Source organism: Hyperolius riggenbachi, chromosome 10 (assembly GCF_040937935.1).
Source record: "Hyperolius riggenbachi isolate aHypRig1 chromosome 10, aHypRig1.pri, whole genome shotgun sequence".
NCBI lineage: Eukaryota > Metazoa > Chordata > Amphibia > Anura > Hyperoliidae > Hyperolius > Hyperolius riggenbachi.
This window is the reverse complement of record NC_090655.1, coordinates 20,599,766-20,615,157: the sequence shown is the minus strand read 5'-3', so window position 1 is coordinate 20,615,157 and position 15,392 is coordinate 20,599,766. Positions and strand designations below refer to the sequence as shown.

General features: G+C 43.2%; 1 long non-coding RNA gene across 1 annotated transcript in view; it reads right to left on the bottom strand.

Moving 5' to 3' along the window:
* Nucleotides 1–4,848: 4,848 nt before the first annotated feature.
* LOC137534075 (uncharacterized) overlaps nt 4,849–15,392 on the bottom strand; it is a 97,847-nt gene continuing 87,303 nt past the window's right edge. Inside the window, exons 2-3 of the long non-coding RNA XR_011024302.1 lie at nt 15,156–15,222; nt 4,849–4,993 (exon numbers count right to left, since the gene is read on the bottom strand). This is a non-coding gene — a long non-coding RNA (uncharacterized lncRNA). The remainder of the gene's footprint in view (nt 4,994–15,155; nt 15,223–15,392) is intronic.

Below are 15,392 nucleotides of genomic sequence, written 5' to 3'. Positions count from 1 at the left end.
TAATAGAATTAGGAGTAACAAAAGGAGCCTTGAAGAGGGTAGGTAGAGGTGCCCCAGGCAGAAACGAATGTCTAAAAGCAGTTTCAAAGAAAAGAGTTGGCTTACCTTAAAAAGTCCCCAACAGCAAATTGACAGAATTAAACAATGGCCACATTTCACTAAGATCATGCTGGTGATAATATCGTAAGTGAAATCTTATCACCAAACATCAATCAATATTTTAAGTGTTAATTCACTAAAGAAGCTTGCCGTATTAATGTGCAGTGATAAGGTTTCATGTGAGAGTGTTGTCTTATTACTCCAGTCCTTATGCTGGGCATACACGGCTCAATTTTGCTGCTCGATTCTCCTGCCCGATCGATTTCGCAGCCGATTCTCTTATCTTCCGTTCGTTTTTCTTATCTTTTTCCATTGTCCTCAATGTGGAATCTAGCACAGAAACGATCGGGCCGGAGATCGGACATGTTGGAAATGACCTATCGAGCCATCTAAATGACTCAGGATCGAGCCGTGTATTCCCAAAATTAAGCTTTCACCTTTGTAGTTGCTTTCACCTATCACATGCAGTAGATAGGAAGGGGAGGAGCACACACAGGTAGGATGTAGCTTCACCCCTCCTGCTGCCTGCCAGGGCGATTACAGTTAACCTGTGTAGGACAGCCAGAGAAGGAGAGAGAGGCTGTGGCCGTGTGTGTCGCTAGTCTCTGTTTGTGAATTTCTCTGTGTGTGTGTATGTATATGTATGTATATGTATATGTGTGTGTGTGTGTGTGTGTGTGTGTGTGTGTGTATCCACAGCATATGACACTCGCCCCAGGCCCCGCGTACTCTAAGGCCACCTCTGCTCCCTGGCCAGCCCAACAATTACCCTGAAGTTCCGGCCAGGGAGGAAATCAGAAGAGCCTGCTGCTGCTGTACGGCACTTAGTGTCTCCAGACTGCGTGTACAGGCTATTTATCCAGAGGGAAGGCATCTGTGTAGCACAGGATCCTCCTGCAGTCCCCGGCAGCTCCACCAGGCCCCTAGCCGCAGAACCGCCGACCTCCGGGGTGCCGCTGTCCCCTGCAGTGGCTGTGGGTCACCGCGCATGTGCCATTCCTGACCGCGTGTGCCTGTGTAACAATTCTGGAGGCAGCTGCGGCGAACAGCGTCGCCACGGCAGCTGCCTCCATGCCCCTGGCTGCTTCGTCCGTCCCGGCGTTTAGCACGCCAAGGACGGAAGTGTCATGTGCCCAAAAGGTCGCTGTCTCGCATGAGCGCGTGCACAGACAGGACCTTTATACTAGGAGGAGGCTCGTCAGCTGACCTACTGGTCAGCTGACGTCAGAGGAGACTCACGGCGCTCCGGATTGGCTGGCTGCAGGGGGCACGCCAGTGAGGTCTCCTCTGCTTCTTAAGCCTCCGGGCTTCATTCAGGCGGCATCTGTTGTCGTGAATACTAACGTGTTAGCACTCAGACCTTAGACTAGATACCTGGTGTTGAAACCAAGGACTTCACACCTAGACTAGGATTCTGTTATATTGTAATCGTTATTGATATCTGTGTATGACTCGGGCTATACTCTGACTCTGATCTCGCTTACTGATTCTGTACTTCCACCTATCTGCCTTAAAGTTGCTGAACCTTTGCCTGATTATCCATTACTCTTCCGCCTTACGGTTTCTGTACTAATACTCACCTCTCTGTTGCCAAACTTTGCCTGTCTGACCACTCTGTCCTCACCAGGGGGCCTAGCCTCTGGTGAGGGATTCTTAGTATAGAATCACCTGCTCCTCAGGTGTTCACTAGCCTGCAGTATTGTCTTAATCACCTTCTCCTCAGGTGGCCATTAGTTGCAGTATTGTTTGTAACACCTGCTCCTCAGGTGTCCTCTAGGCTGCAGTACACTCTTAATCACCTGCTCCTCAGGTGATCACTAGGCTGCAGTGCACTCTTAATCACCTGCTCCTCAGGTGATCACTAGGCTGCAGTACACTCTTAATCACCTGCTCCTCAGGTGATCACTAGGTTGCAGTACAGTCTGAATCGCCCGCTCCTCGGGAGATTCTATCTCCACAGTATCTGCATCTCCAGCTTGCTGGGGCTTGTACTCTTGTACGTACTGATAGGACCTCACCAGCCCCTCTGGTGAGGTCTCGCCAAACTATTAGTTACTGTCCTCTATTATAGTTTCTGTAACTGATAGCACCTTGCCAGCTTCTCTGGGAAGGTCTAGCCAAACTATACAGTTACCGTATCTGTTAGTACGTTCCCAGAACCCCCGAAAGTCTGGCCATATTTAGCAGTACCTTGTAGCTAGTGCCAGCCAGCACCTCTGAAGGGGCCTAGCCTTTATTAGTTTCAGCTAGTGCCAGCCAGCACCTCTGAAGGGGCCTAGTCTGATTCATTTCTGAGGCTCATCAGCTCCACTGATGAGCACTCGTTATTTATTCATTATTCTCACCAGCTCCACTGGTGAGGTGTTGCTTAGTGACTGATAGCGCCTTCCCAGCTCCTCTGGAAGGTTTAGCCAAAACTATCCGAGTCACTTGTATTACCTTTCCAGCTCCACTGGAAAGGTCTAGCGTAGCTTTTATGGCTACCTGATTAACTAATTCCTTGCCAGCTCCTCTGGGAAGGACTAGTCAGTCTATCTCTGTATTCTCTCTGTTGGTACCTTCTCCAGTCCTCTGGGAAGGTCTGTTCATAGTTGTACAGTCGGGGTATTGTTAGTGCCTTACCAGCTCCTCTGGCAAGGCCTTGCTAACTATTAAAGTTACGGTTGCACCAAGCGCAACACTCCTATCATCCTTGAAGCTATACTGGTATTATTGGTGATTCTGCAGATCACACATAATCAGGTATAGTGTCAGCATTATTGGTGATTCTGCAGATCACCAAATAATCAAACGTCTGAGTTGCGGCACCCAACCGTTACAGCCTGCTGTGTTTGTTTATCTCTATAACATAGTCCTATATCTCTATAACATATAACATAACATGCATAAGCAAGTAAATAATAAAGCAGACAGCTCAGAATGCTTCACTTTACATTTCAGCCTGTAGTAACACTCCACTTAACCACAGTACAGACCAGGTGATAACTCCTCACACAATTTACAGTTATCACTTGCATTCCTCTCTGGAAATTATCATCCTGTCTTTAACCGTAAAACTCTATAGTTATTTTAAGGATTCAAACTTCAACTTTAAAAATTACTCCTTAACTTAAGCACATAATCCTTATTTTAAGGTTTGCCTGAGGTAAATTCCTTAGTGAATACTAAATGCTTTATCACCATGGTGATAACAGAAAAAATAGAACAAAATTTAAATTTAAAAGACAGGAGATGAGCTTAGTGAATTGTGGCCAATATTAATTTGTTAGGAATACTACAAAGCGTTTTGTGAGGTCGATCCCGCTTCCCCAGGTGAACAATGAGTGTTTTATTGTGGTAAACAGATAGTTTGGAGCGCCTAAGATGGCCTTGACTAGACTTGGTGTTAAGCCTTGTGACTGACTTCCCAATACTCCCAAATATGCATAAACCTTCTTATGGATGTTGCTTATTTTTTCCATCGGAGTGTGTAGGTGATTTCTTATAAAACATGTCACTAAATGACTTTTGTATCAAACACAAAAAGCAGAGAGAACCCAGACTAGAAAGGGAAAAATGAGAAAGGCGAAATTCACCACTGCACATTTACTACGGTTTATCCACTATTTAGAAAATGGTCCTTTGGAGAGGATCACCATTTTAGGTTCGAACATTTTCCTCAAGACAAGTTGAATATTCATTTGATGGGTTACAAAATATGTCCCTCTATTACAGCCTGTAATGCCCAGGGACATCTCTACCAATCATAATGCATAATAGGTAAAATGGCCCATTTATCATCGACAATGGGCCTAAGTAAATACGCATTATTTAAACTTAATATGTATTTTCTGATTCCGCCTTATGAAAGGACCGAGCAGCCAGGGAACATTATTTGAATAGGTCATTTATACCTGATCTCTTCCCAGTACAAACCTTCTGTCTTGTTAATATCAAAATCAGTTTAAAGAATACAGACGGAGTCGGTGAATAGACATCCGCACGGCGCTGTTTCCCCAGCGAACGGCAGACTTCGGCATTGTCATCGGCGCTATTATACGCAGATTCAGCCACTTTTGAGGAATGAAAGGGGAAATTACACTTAATGCCTGTTCTGGCTTCAAATTACTTTTTTTGTACATTTATTTTCAAAACTCGGGTGACAAGGATGTTGAAGAGATGATGGGTCCATATTCCATACACTGCAGAGGGTGTGTATTTTTTGCATACATCAAATAAGGGCACCAGGAAAAAGGCTTGCTGGGTGTAGCCGTAATTTTTAGACATTGTCTATAACAATATTTTTACCTTTTCTTCCTTTTTATCTGAGATATAATTATTAATATGCTAAAATAATAATAACATCACAAAAGATTGTCTATTGCAATGAAAACGAAATAAGCATTGTAAAACATTTGTTAAATATTACCGATATTTGACTACAACTAAACCTAACCCTACTCTCTCTCACACAGAAGCCTCCCTCTACCAATGCCTAATCCTAAGACCTCCCCTGGTGGTGCCGAACCATAAGATCCCCCCCTGGTGGTGCCCAACTCTAAGACCTCCCTTGGTGGTGCCCAACACTAGGACCCCACCCCCCGTTGGTGCCTAACCCTAAACCCCCCCTTCTTAATGCCAAACCCTAAACCCAGATTCCTGATGCCTAACCCTAAAACCCCCTTTGTTCATTGCAAATAACATTAATACAAAAAGTAATACATTACTAAGATAATAAAGTACAAAACAACCGTTGTCTGCTCCATACAGTTGCTTTGCTGAACCATTAGTGTGCCGTCTCCGTTCTTTATTCATATCCAGTGTATCACAGGAGTGGTGTACCTGCTGGAGTCTGGCACCGGTAAACTGGCCCTGGAATAAGATGTCAGTGTGGTGGAGGGAGTGCGACTTTGTTCTGAAAGTACATAACAATAATTTACAATATTATAATTAAAAACAAATTTCAAAACAATATTTATAAAAATACTAAGTCTCAAAACTAACAATTTCGGGTGGACTGGCCCGACGCCCGTTATTATCGGGCGCCCACATTCCTTCTTTGGCACCCAATAGCCAATATTTTGCATTAGCACCTATGGTGGGGCCCAAATATTTAGCCCCAGGCGGCCAAATTTCCTGATTCTGTATTATTTTTCTTGTTTATTTTTGTGGTTATCTACATTTATAAATTATAATTAATTACTTCCCAAAAAATGAGTGAAAGAACTGGAAAGTGATTTAGACGTAAAGTGTAGGTTTAGGGTCTAAAAGCGGGCCATTTTTTTACACCCTTTCAGACCCTAAATCCTGAAAAAAATCCTGCTGCCAGGGAGATCTGCAGCAGTTCTGTGATCACTCACCTCCCTGGCTCCAGCACTGCAGTTATGCCTCCATTCTCCGGGTAGCGCTGCAACTCTAAAGTGAAGTTGTCATGACGACTGCTGGCGATCTCACCAGCAGGAAGCAGAGCCCCGAAGGAGAGTAAGAGGAATGGTGGCCGACGTCGGGATCCCCCAGGAAGTATGTAATAACGCCCTCTGCGCGCTACACTCTGCACACAGCCACCGGCGGCTACCCCGAGCAGAGGTCGGAATTACCGCTCTTAGCTGTGGTTTTCCACCCCAACCCTAGCTCAGAATTACCGCCAAGGTGGTTAATTGTGGAAAGAATGTTAGAAACTTCCATGAGCTTAACTGTTGACTTTGTCCCCACTTGAGAAATTGACCTTCACTTCCTGTTCCGAGGACCTCCATGGAGATGGAATAGCTCAGAGAAGCTCTTTTGCATAAATAACTGAAGTTTTTAGTTTAACGCTTTGTGTACTGGAAAACAATATACAACTTTTTTTTTGCTACTAATGTTCTATTTCTTAGCTGTACTACGCATACAATTCATCATATCATAAGTTTATTTTCACTTCAGGCTTGCTTTGAAGATGGTCATAGAACCGAATAGTTAGCTCTTTATTCTATTCCATGATGTCTGTTGTAGGCACAGACAGCTCTCCCTGTATTCAGCCCTGACACTAGGTTGAGCAGTTAACTGCTTGCCGACCACAATAGGCGTGGCCTGCGGCGGCAGCCACAGGACCGCTTAACGCCGATCGGCATAAAGTCCTGGGGCAGCAGTTTGCAGGAGATTGCACACAGGCTGCACGCACATCTCCTGCTTAGTGGGTGGAGCGGAGCTCTGCCTTCAGTCTCTGAGTGGCGATCGCTGCTCGGAAAACTGTTACACAGTGAAACCGCCGTGTATTTACATGTACAGCGCTGCGATCAGCAGCAGCACTGTACTGGGGACAGCCGTGTGACACGGCTGTCCCGCTGGGGGACAAGAGAGCGATTGGCTCTCATAGGCAGAAGCCTATGATGGCCGATCGCCAGGGTTGGCCGGCTGGGGGGAGCGAGGGGATTTGGACAAAAAAAAAAAAAAAAGAGTAATAAATATTACAACCCCCCCCCCCCCAAATAAATATTTATGTTAATAAATAAATAAACCAGGGGGAGGGGCGGTCGGGGGGCGGGAGGGGCGATCAGACCCCACCAACAGAGAGCTCTGTTGGTGGGGAGAAAAGTGTGTGGGGGGGAATCACTTGTGTGCAGAGTTGTACGGCCCTGCAGCTTGGCCGTAAAGCTGCAGTCGCCAATTAAGCAGAAAATAGCCTGGTCACTAGGGGGGGTTTAACACCATGGTTCTCAAGAGGTTTAACCAAATGACTGTGATTGAGGTGTTCTAGTAGTAGTTCTTCTGGGACAGAGGACACGGATTACACTAAAACTATCATTGCCCTGGGACAATTATCTCAGTTGCATATTTAACAATTTAGTTGCATTTACTTGGAGAATTTTAGCTGATTCGTGTTCTGTTCATTACATTTTTATACAGCTTTTGGTTTTGTTATATACTGTAATTATAATCCTAGCGTTTGTATGGTGCTTTTCTCCTGTTGGACTCAAAGCCCTCGAGCTGAAGTCACTAAGGGCGTGTTTAAGAGCCCCCCCTGGAGTGTTAAGACGTTTTGCCCAAGGACTTCTTACTGAATAAGTTACTGACCCTAGCTAGGATTTGAACCCTGATCTACCATGTCAAAGCCCGTAACCCGTAAACTATCCTGGTTAAAGTCCACCCCCTAGAATAATTCTCCTGAGATATTCTTACAGTTCTTTATCCTATTTACATTCTACCATGACAGACTGAGATTTTCAGAAGAACAAATTTTATCCTAAAAAAAGAAATCTCACGTTTTATCTGTTTTCAGCCTACGTGTCATTTTGCGTATGCGACTTCCTGAAATTATAGCCTTTGCCAATAACCCGGAGTCACGTGGCTCCTTTTGAAGCTGGTAAGTCATTAATAAAAGCTGTTGTCTGCCTTTGATTCGATTTCATAAGCAGACCCACCACATGCAGACAAATAATAATACTTTCCGTAAGATTCTATTAAAGACATCTGTACCGGGCAGCTGGGGAAGTTAAACAGATAATTACCGCAGCGTGCATCATGTTGTGTTCAGTTATTAAGGTGATAAATTAAACTATACACGATGACATTGAACGCTGCAGATGACATACAATGGAAATTAATTGAATTCAAACTTTTAAGAGTGTGTATTATGAGAAAAAACAGCTGAGCGGATGTGTCGGAGGAGGATGGACTTGTCCCTCTTTGGAAAAGGACAGATGAGTAATCTTTGCGGCACTAAGTAGCACACACGATGTACGAAGTACTGAACAAAAAGCGAGGGTGGAACTAGGAAGACTGAGGTCAGTGAGTCCAACTAGACAGGGTATGGAGAAGGCTGTTTCCTTGGCACTTTCATTACGAGGATAAGTGAATCCCGCTGGACTACTTATCTTCTTCCACAATTGGTATTGACGTAGAAAGACAGTAAACCAAGTATGCGAATTATAAACTTGTTCCAGGTACAATATTTGTAAAGATGTACAGAGGCGCCACAAGAATAAAATATGCTAAAATCGTTAAAACGTTCAGAAGGCGGTGGTGGACCAGCCACTCCAAACAAGACACAATGCTGTCAATTGAGGTAGTAACAATTTATTCACATACTCCTAGAGACAACTGGCAACGCGTTTCTCTGGCATAGTCCCGCTTCATCAGGCAATAAACAGCAGGAGTATCACACTGAAATTGACAGAGATGAAAAGCATAATCAGAACGCTGTGTGTGGTATCGCTATGTCCTACGTGTGCGATTGTATGGTGGAGGTTTAGTATTGAAGGACCAACTAAATGTGAGGATGCTTATTGTAACATCCTATAGATAAGATATCTGAAGTAATTGATAATCGAGGTATAAATACTAAATTATAAAGCCAAAGCGTCATTATTTATAACTAGTAACAAATAATTTTTTTTGAGTGTATATGTAAATATAAGAATATACAACAACTGTACATGTACATGTATGTGGAGAAGATGGTAAAGGTGGGATAAAAAGGTATGTGTGCAGGATGGTACTAGGGATGAGTGTGGAGGGGTGTGGATAATAGGAAGGGGAGAGTGGGGCAAAAAACTGGATGCAATAGCTGATAAAAGGGAAAAGTAAAACATTGTAGTATGATAACAGGGGTAGTGGGGTAAAAAGAAGGTATGAGGGAAGGGTCCGTGGAGGAATAGTAGTAAAAAACAAATAGCAAACAAAGACACTTACCAGCCAGGTGTCCAATCACAGCTTGGCATCTCTGTGCTGGTGTGTCAAAATTAGTGAGTTTTATATAGGTCAGCTAAGAGCCAATTGTTCAATTAGTGGCATTGAGGGGGTGGGCGTGGGTAGCAGAATGTATGGTGGCCAATAGGGGAAAACTGGGGGCGGGGATCGCCCAGTCTATCAAAGACTAGTGCAACGTTAAAGGTACAATATTGTTTTTGTAGAAGTAACACAAACTCGTGGAGCTCGAGTCCCATTGTAAGAATTGCCCCATTCTGATGAATGGAACGCCAAACATCTTGCTGAGAAGACACCAGTGCCAAGATGAAGAGGGCAAGAAACACTAGAGGGGAGCAGCCCATGCGATCACGCAAGGGGCCAGAGCTGTGTGGAGACCCAACTACTAACCTTGCCTTCCTCTGCTACAGGAGACTATACTTCAGATCAGGTGTTTGTGTGGCTACACTTGTTATGGGGATGACGATCATAGTTACATAGTTATTTGGGTTGAAATAAGACATACGTTCAACCAGAAAATCAAATACAACACTAGCCTGCACCCTCACATATCCCTGTTGATCCAGAGGAAGGCGAAAACACCTTACAAGGCATGGTCCAATTAGGTTTGGGTGTTAGTAATTTAAGGCACAAGAATAAATCATTTTAAATTTGGATTCAGAGATAACGGTCATCCATAGGGATTGGGTTCTTATCCCGAGGGCAACATTTCCATGCAGGAGCTTTACACAGGTTCAACACACCGGCACTGTGTACGATATAGCAGCTTCCAAAAATTACTCTGGCAAAAAATTGAGCTCATCCTTGAGTCCAATAACTTATTGTAAATATCCTAATTAAAAATAAATAAATAAGCTAACATATCAGGCTACAGAGAATCGAGGACAGAGGTGGGCAAACATTTTTAGTTTGGTCCTCATTTCTCTAGCATTCATCCAGCAGCTTGAGTTTGTGTATCCCTCCCTCTCAAAAATGTGTGGATGGAAGATTGGGTGGTAACTCACCTAATCGCATTTTCCAGCATCAATCTCCATGACACGCTGGTGCCTACTGGCGGCAGGTCACATGATGCCACAGTTGCCATTGAGACAAATGCTGGAGAGTGCTATTGGTTGAGTTGCTTCTTCTACATGCACTGCACATATATTTTAAAGGATGGCGGGAGGGAGGAGAGGAGGAGTGGAACCCAATCCTCTATCAGCAGTAGGGGTGTTGCTACGATCCTAAGAGATCCTGGGTTCTTTTGGGCATTTCAACTGGAAAATGGTTGTGGCCACACACCAGAATGTGGGTGTGGCCATGGGTGGAGCCAAATGTACATGAACTTAACAGCCTGTCCAGCACAATGTTGGATGAAGCCCCCCTCTTTATTACTACTAAAAATAAATGTAGCATATGACATAAATAGGCAGTGTCATTTAAACATAAATAGGCAGTCACCTGGTTTCTGCGCTGGCTGGTATGGCTTTCTGCTGGGTGGGCTGGTCTGTTGCCTGGTTATCAGGCAGTTCCCACATAGCATTCCCTGATTGTGGTGGACCCCCTCCCATATTCCCACGGGCCTCCCATTGACAAACAAACAAACAAACACAGAACATTTATATTGCGCTTTTCTCCTGGCGGACTCAAAGCACCATAGCAGCAGCCATTAGGACGCGCTCTCTAGGCAGTAGCAGTGTTAGGGAGTCTTGCCCAAGGTCTCCTACTGAATAGGTGATGGCTTACTGAACAGGAAGAGCCAAGATTTGAACCCTGGTCTCCCGTGTCAGAGGCAGAGCCCTTAACCATTACACCAGGCACCACAACTCTCAGCATAGAATAACCACAGCTCCCAGCATGCCCCCATAAAGGCATCAAAGCACCCAGCATGGTACCACAGCACCCAGTATGGCCACATAGAGGCACACAGCACCCAGCATACCCCAATTTCATGCACCACAGCTCCCAGCATGCCTGCCATTGTGGCATCACAGCTGACTCTGCCTGGGGACATCCCCTAAAATAGATCTGGGGCACGTGCCACTGATCTTTGAGGTTAACAACACCGCTGATCGGCAGACTGCCTTGATGGCAGCCATAGTTTGCCCAGGCCTAGTCTGAGACCTACTTTATCAATGGTTTTAGTTCATGGAACTAAATAATAAATAATTATTTGTTGTTGTTATTACTTTTTTTTTTTTTTTTTGCATATATATCTATCTCTTACATTTTCTGCAGTGTTTTGCAAAATACACTAAATAATTCATGTCACTATCTGTCCCTCAGAGGAGCTGTGCATAGTAATAAAAGTGTAGAGTGAGTTTATTTAAAACTAGCCAGGATAAAGAGTAGATGAAAGCAGTCCATCCTTGTAGCTTTGGGTGTTGGGAACAATGCTGTCCTGGAAGGACCGACAAGAGCTGTGTGTCAGTTTAGAAAACGATGACTGCAGCAAATTATTGGGAAGCGATAGAGGAAAAATTGCTGCCCTTTGCAAGATAACTAAACCCGAGGAAAAACTTCACGTTCTGAATAACATTAGAGTGCAAAGTTACACGGACATGTTCCTTTGCCTGGCCTTTATTTGGTGTTTTGTGTGCCTGGGCAGAGGCCCAATGTAGATTAAGTAAAGGTGACTTCAACTATTGATGCAGAGGAACTTTATGAAATACAAAGCTCTAAAATCCATTTCAATTTTTGTTTATAAAAATTAAAAATGCTAAGGTATACTTCAAATCATTGTGATTTCATGTTATTAAAATCTATGTTTCCATTTTAGCTTGTAATTAGTAGGGATTGGTAATATGATGTTGTTCATTTTATTCTGAAGCAATTTTATGCTAAATGTATGCAAGTTTATGCCTTTTGGATCAACCTAATGCAGGAGATTTAAAGAGCTCTTAACACATTAGCAGCTTCAATAGAGTTATTTGGTTTGAGATAATTGCAATGCTTTTGACCTCAGTCGGCAGAATTTGTTGTGCTGTAAATTCTTGGAATGCTTTGATCTCTCTCTATTAGAAGAAAATATAGAAACTGAAAGCAGAAGTCCTCTGTTATTGTTACCCAGGAAGTCACAGCTTGGCTTCCTATTGGAGGAAGCTAACAGAGGCGGAGAGTGCGGGGGGGGGGGAGCGCATTATCGAGGGGGAGATGCTACGAGGCTGATTGACAAGCCTCACATAAATAAAGCAGGCTAGCGACAAGCGGATTGTCGCTAGCCTGACAATCTTTTCAGGGGGGTGCAGCGCAGCATAGGGAGGGGGGCTGGTAGCGGCGATACAGTGACCCAGATGCATGTCTTTGTGCACATGACAAGACAAGACAAACAACATTTATATCGCACTTTTGTCCTGGCGGACTCAAAGCGCCACTGCTGCAGCCGCTCTATAGGCAGTAGCAGTGTTAAGGGGACTTGCCTAAGGTCTCCTACTGAATAGGTGCTGGCTTACTGAACAGGCAGAGCCGAGATTCGAACCCTGGTCTCCTGTGTCAGAGGCAGAGCCCTTAACCATTACACATGACATGCCTCTGGGTCCTATTAGGATTTCAGTATGCCGCCGCAAGATTCTCTTTAAAACGTCAAATTCAAATCTGCAAACATTTCTATAAAATTAGCACTTCTGAGGCCAGGGGAAAAATAGAAAAAGGTCAATAGTTCATGAATTTTAACTCTGGGACACTTAAAGAGACACTGAAGCGGAAAAAAAAATTATGATATTATGATTTGTATGTGTAGTACAGCTAAGAAATAAAACATTAAGATCAGATACATCAGTCTAACTGTTTCCAGTACAGGAAGAGTTAAGAAACTCCAGTTGTTATCTCTATGCAAAAAAGCAATTAGGCTCTGTGACTTTCAAAGTCGTGGAGAGGGCTGTTTTCTGACTTTTATTATCTCAACTGTTAGTTAATTTTTTACTTTTCCTCTGGCAGAGGAGAGGTCATTAGTTCACAGACTGCTCTGAAAGAATCATTTTGAATGCTGAGTGTTGTGTAATCTGCACATATTATAGAATGATGCAATGTTAGAAAAAACACTATATACCTGAAAATAAAAATATGAGAATATTTTCTTTGCTGCTAATCTTCTAGTAATTATTCATAGTACACAACCAATTCACTATATCATATTTTTTTCACTTCAGTGTCTCTTTAAAGACATCCATTGTGCAGAGACCATAAAACATTCAATCTACTTTGTAAATATTTAAATATAAAAAATAAACTTTGGGCTATCTAAAAAAAGTCATTTTTTAGGAGTAGAGGGATAAATACAGTTGTTTATCTCATCAGATTATTTTCACCTCGAGTGCACGTTAAGGAATGGAGTTAATATTCATGGAAAAATGAAGTTAAAGAATGCCCCAAGAAATTGTCAGTCTAATATTTTGGGGGTATTTTTACTAAGTCCACACGGGAGATAATCAATAATTTTCAAGTGTTCTTTGGAACACGAAAGTTAGCTTTTCAGGATTTCTCGGTGTGATACTGACAGCTCTCGCTCTATAGCTAATAACCTTGTAATAGCATGAATTATAGATGCCTAGCCTTGGAGAAAGTTGGGGATGTGTGGCAATAGTGAAGACAGAACTAGACCTTCATAACTCTTCTACAACTTGTGTTAGGGCATGCATTATTCATCTGTCCATGACCTAAATAAAAGATCAGATTTTATTTCATTTGCATACTTACGATCCTAAGCGTCGCTTCAGTGTTATGCCGATTAAAAAAAAAAAAAGTACTCGTTTCTAAAAGTTCCTGAAATTCTCGGTCACTTCAACCATAATTATTTGTGCAAGATTGGGCTCAAAAAGAGTCCACCACTTTTCGTAAGAAACTAGCACTTTTTCATGGCTGATTCTAATCTAGCTGGCTAGGGCTGACTAAGACCCAGCTAGCTATAAACTCTTCCTGCCACATTATAGTCTGGCATAATGTAGAACAGAGGTGGGCAAACTTATTTTTGCATCTTCTCGCTCCCTCCCTTCTTCCAGACTTGTGTGGCCAAGAAGTGATTAGGTGTAACTCACCCAATCGCTGGTTCCAGCGTGAGCTCCATGGCGACGGTGGCGTCACTCATGTGCTGGTACGTGACAGCAGGTCATATGACGCCACCAGTGCCATGGAGATCGCCTCTGGAATGAGTGATTAGGTAATGTTTCTTCTTGTACGTGCTTTGCACATATATTTTAACAGTGATGCTCATCATTCAGTGAGAGAGAGAGAGAGAGAGAGAGAGAGAGAGAGAGAGAGAGAGAGAGAGCTTTGGAAGCAATTTAAGCCATTTACAGGCCACTTCCGGTTTTCTATCCAGATATCCGAATCAATTCGGATTTCCCAGATACCGGGTTCAGATATCCGATTCTATTCAGATTCCGAAGAATTCGAATATCCGATTCAGACCTTGATATCTGGGTATCCGGATCCGAATAAATTAGGCTTTTGAAAAGGGGTATCCGAGCATCCCTGTATTTTAAATAATAGCGGGAGGGAGAAGGGGCAAAGAGGGGAATGCGGCTCCCTTTGCATGGGCCGCCTTCATAGCTCGGGCCGTAGTTTGCCCAGGCCCGTTATATAATATAAACCTTTCACACAATTCCTTGTTGTCAATTAAAGAGGAGCTGTTAGGTATAGGGTCTCAGAGAAAAAAAACACATATATCAGTAGCTAAATATTGGCTGTACTTACATTACATATGCATTTCACTGTCCACGTTTTCACAGAATTTTTATATAGTATTTGCAGAGATTGATGCTCCTGACAGCTCATGGCAGGTTCCATGTTTGACTGTCTTCTATGAAGCCAATTGTGATGTAATATCCTCCCTTACCCTGCTTCTGATGATTTGACTCACAAAAAAGATCCGGATCAAAGATCCTAATGGTTCATGATCCGGACAACACTACTGTGCAGTAAATATTAATTAGCCATGTGGCTAGGAACAATAGTGGACTCATGCAGTATACTCTAACGGAACATGTGCCCTGTGAACAGCACATTGATTTTTCAGTGCCGTGAGCTGAGCTGCAAGATACAAGCTGCTGTAACATGATCCTGTAACTTCTCACTGTGAAAGCAGCCTTAGGGTGGGATAGGGAAATGAAGGGGAGGACCAAGGGAGTGCAGTGGGGAGAAGAAGCAGCCCAGAATGCTTTGCAGTATCTGTTGTGCGTCCTGCCTGTCTCCTTAGGAGCTTGGGAATAAAGAGGATTGCTATTCAGCAAAAATCAAAGTAAGAGAGATTTTTCAACTTCAGTATTGCCTTTTTGGCTTACTTCTAAACTGTTTAACACAGGAGAATAGAGGTTTAAATTAGCTTTTGCAGCCTGACAGTTACTCTTTAAGTAATTTTATATACAGTACCTCTACCCAGTGTAATGTAATTTGAGTAAAACCATACAATTCCTCACCAAGCAGGTCATATCGCAGTTAGTGATGGCATCACTGCAGCAGCCTCTCGGATTTTAACTTCCTCTCCTGTTTCGTGAGAGAAGAAAATAATTATTTTGCTTACAAGAAATATTCAACCGTAAGTCTTCTCCTTTTTCTACTTGCAAACAGAGGCTTACCTTCTTTTGTTGTACATCAGAGTAACACTTCCCTTACAGTACTTTTTTTTGCAACAGCGTTCTGTTCTTAGACGTTTG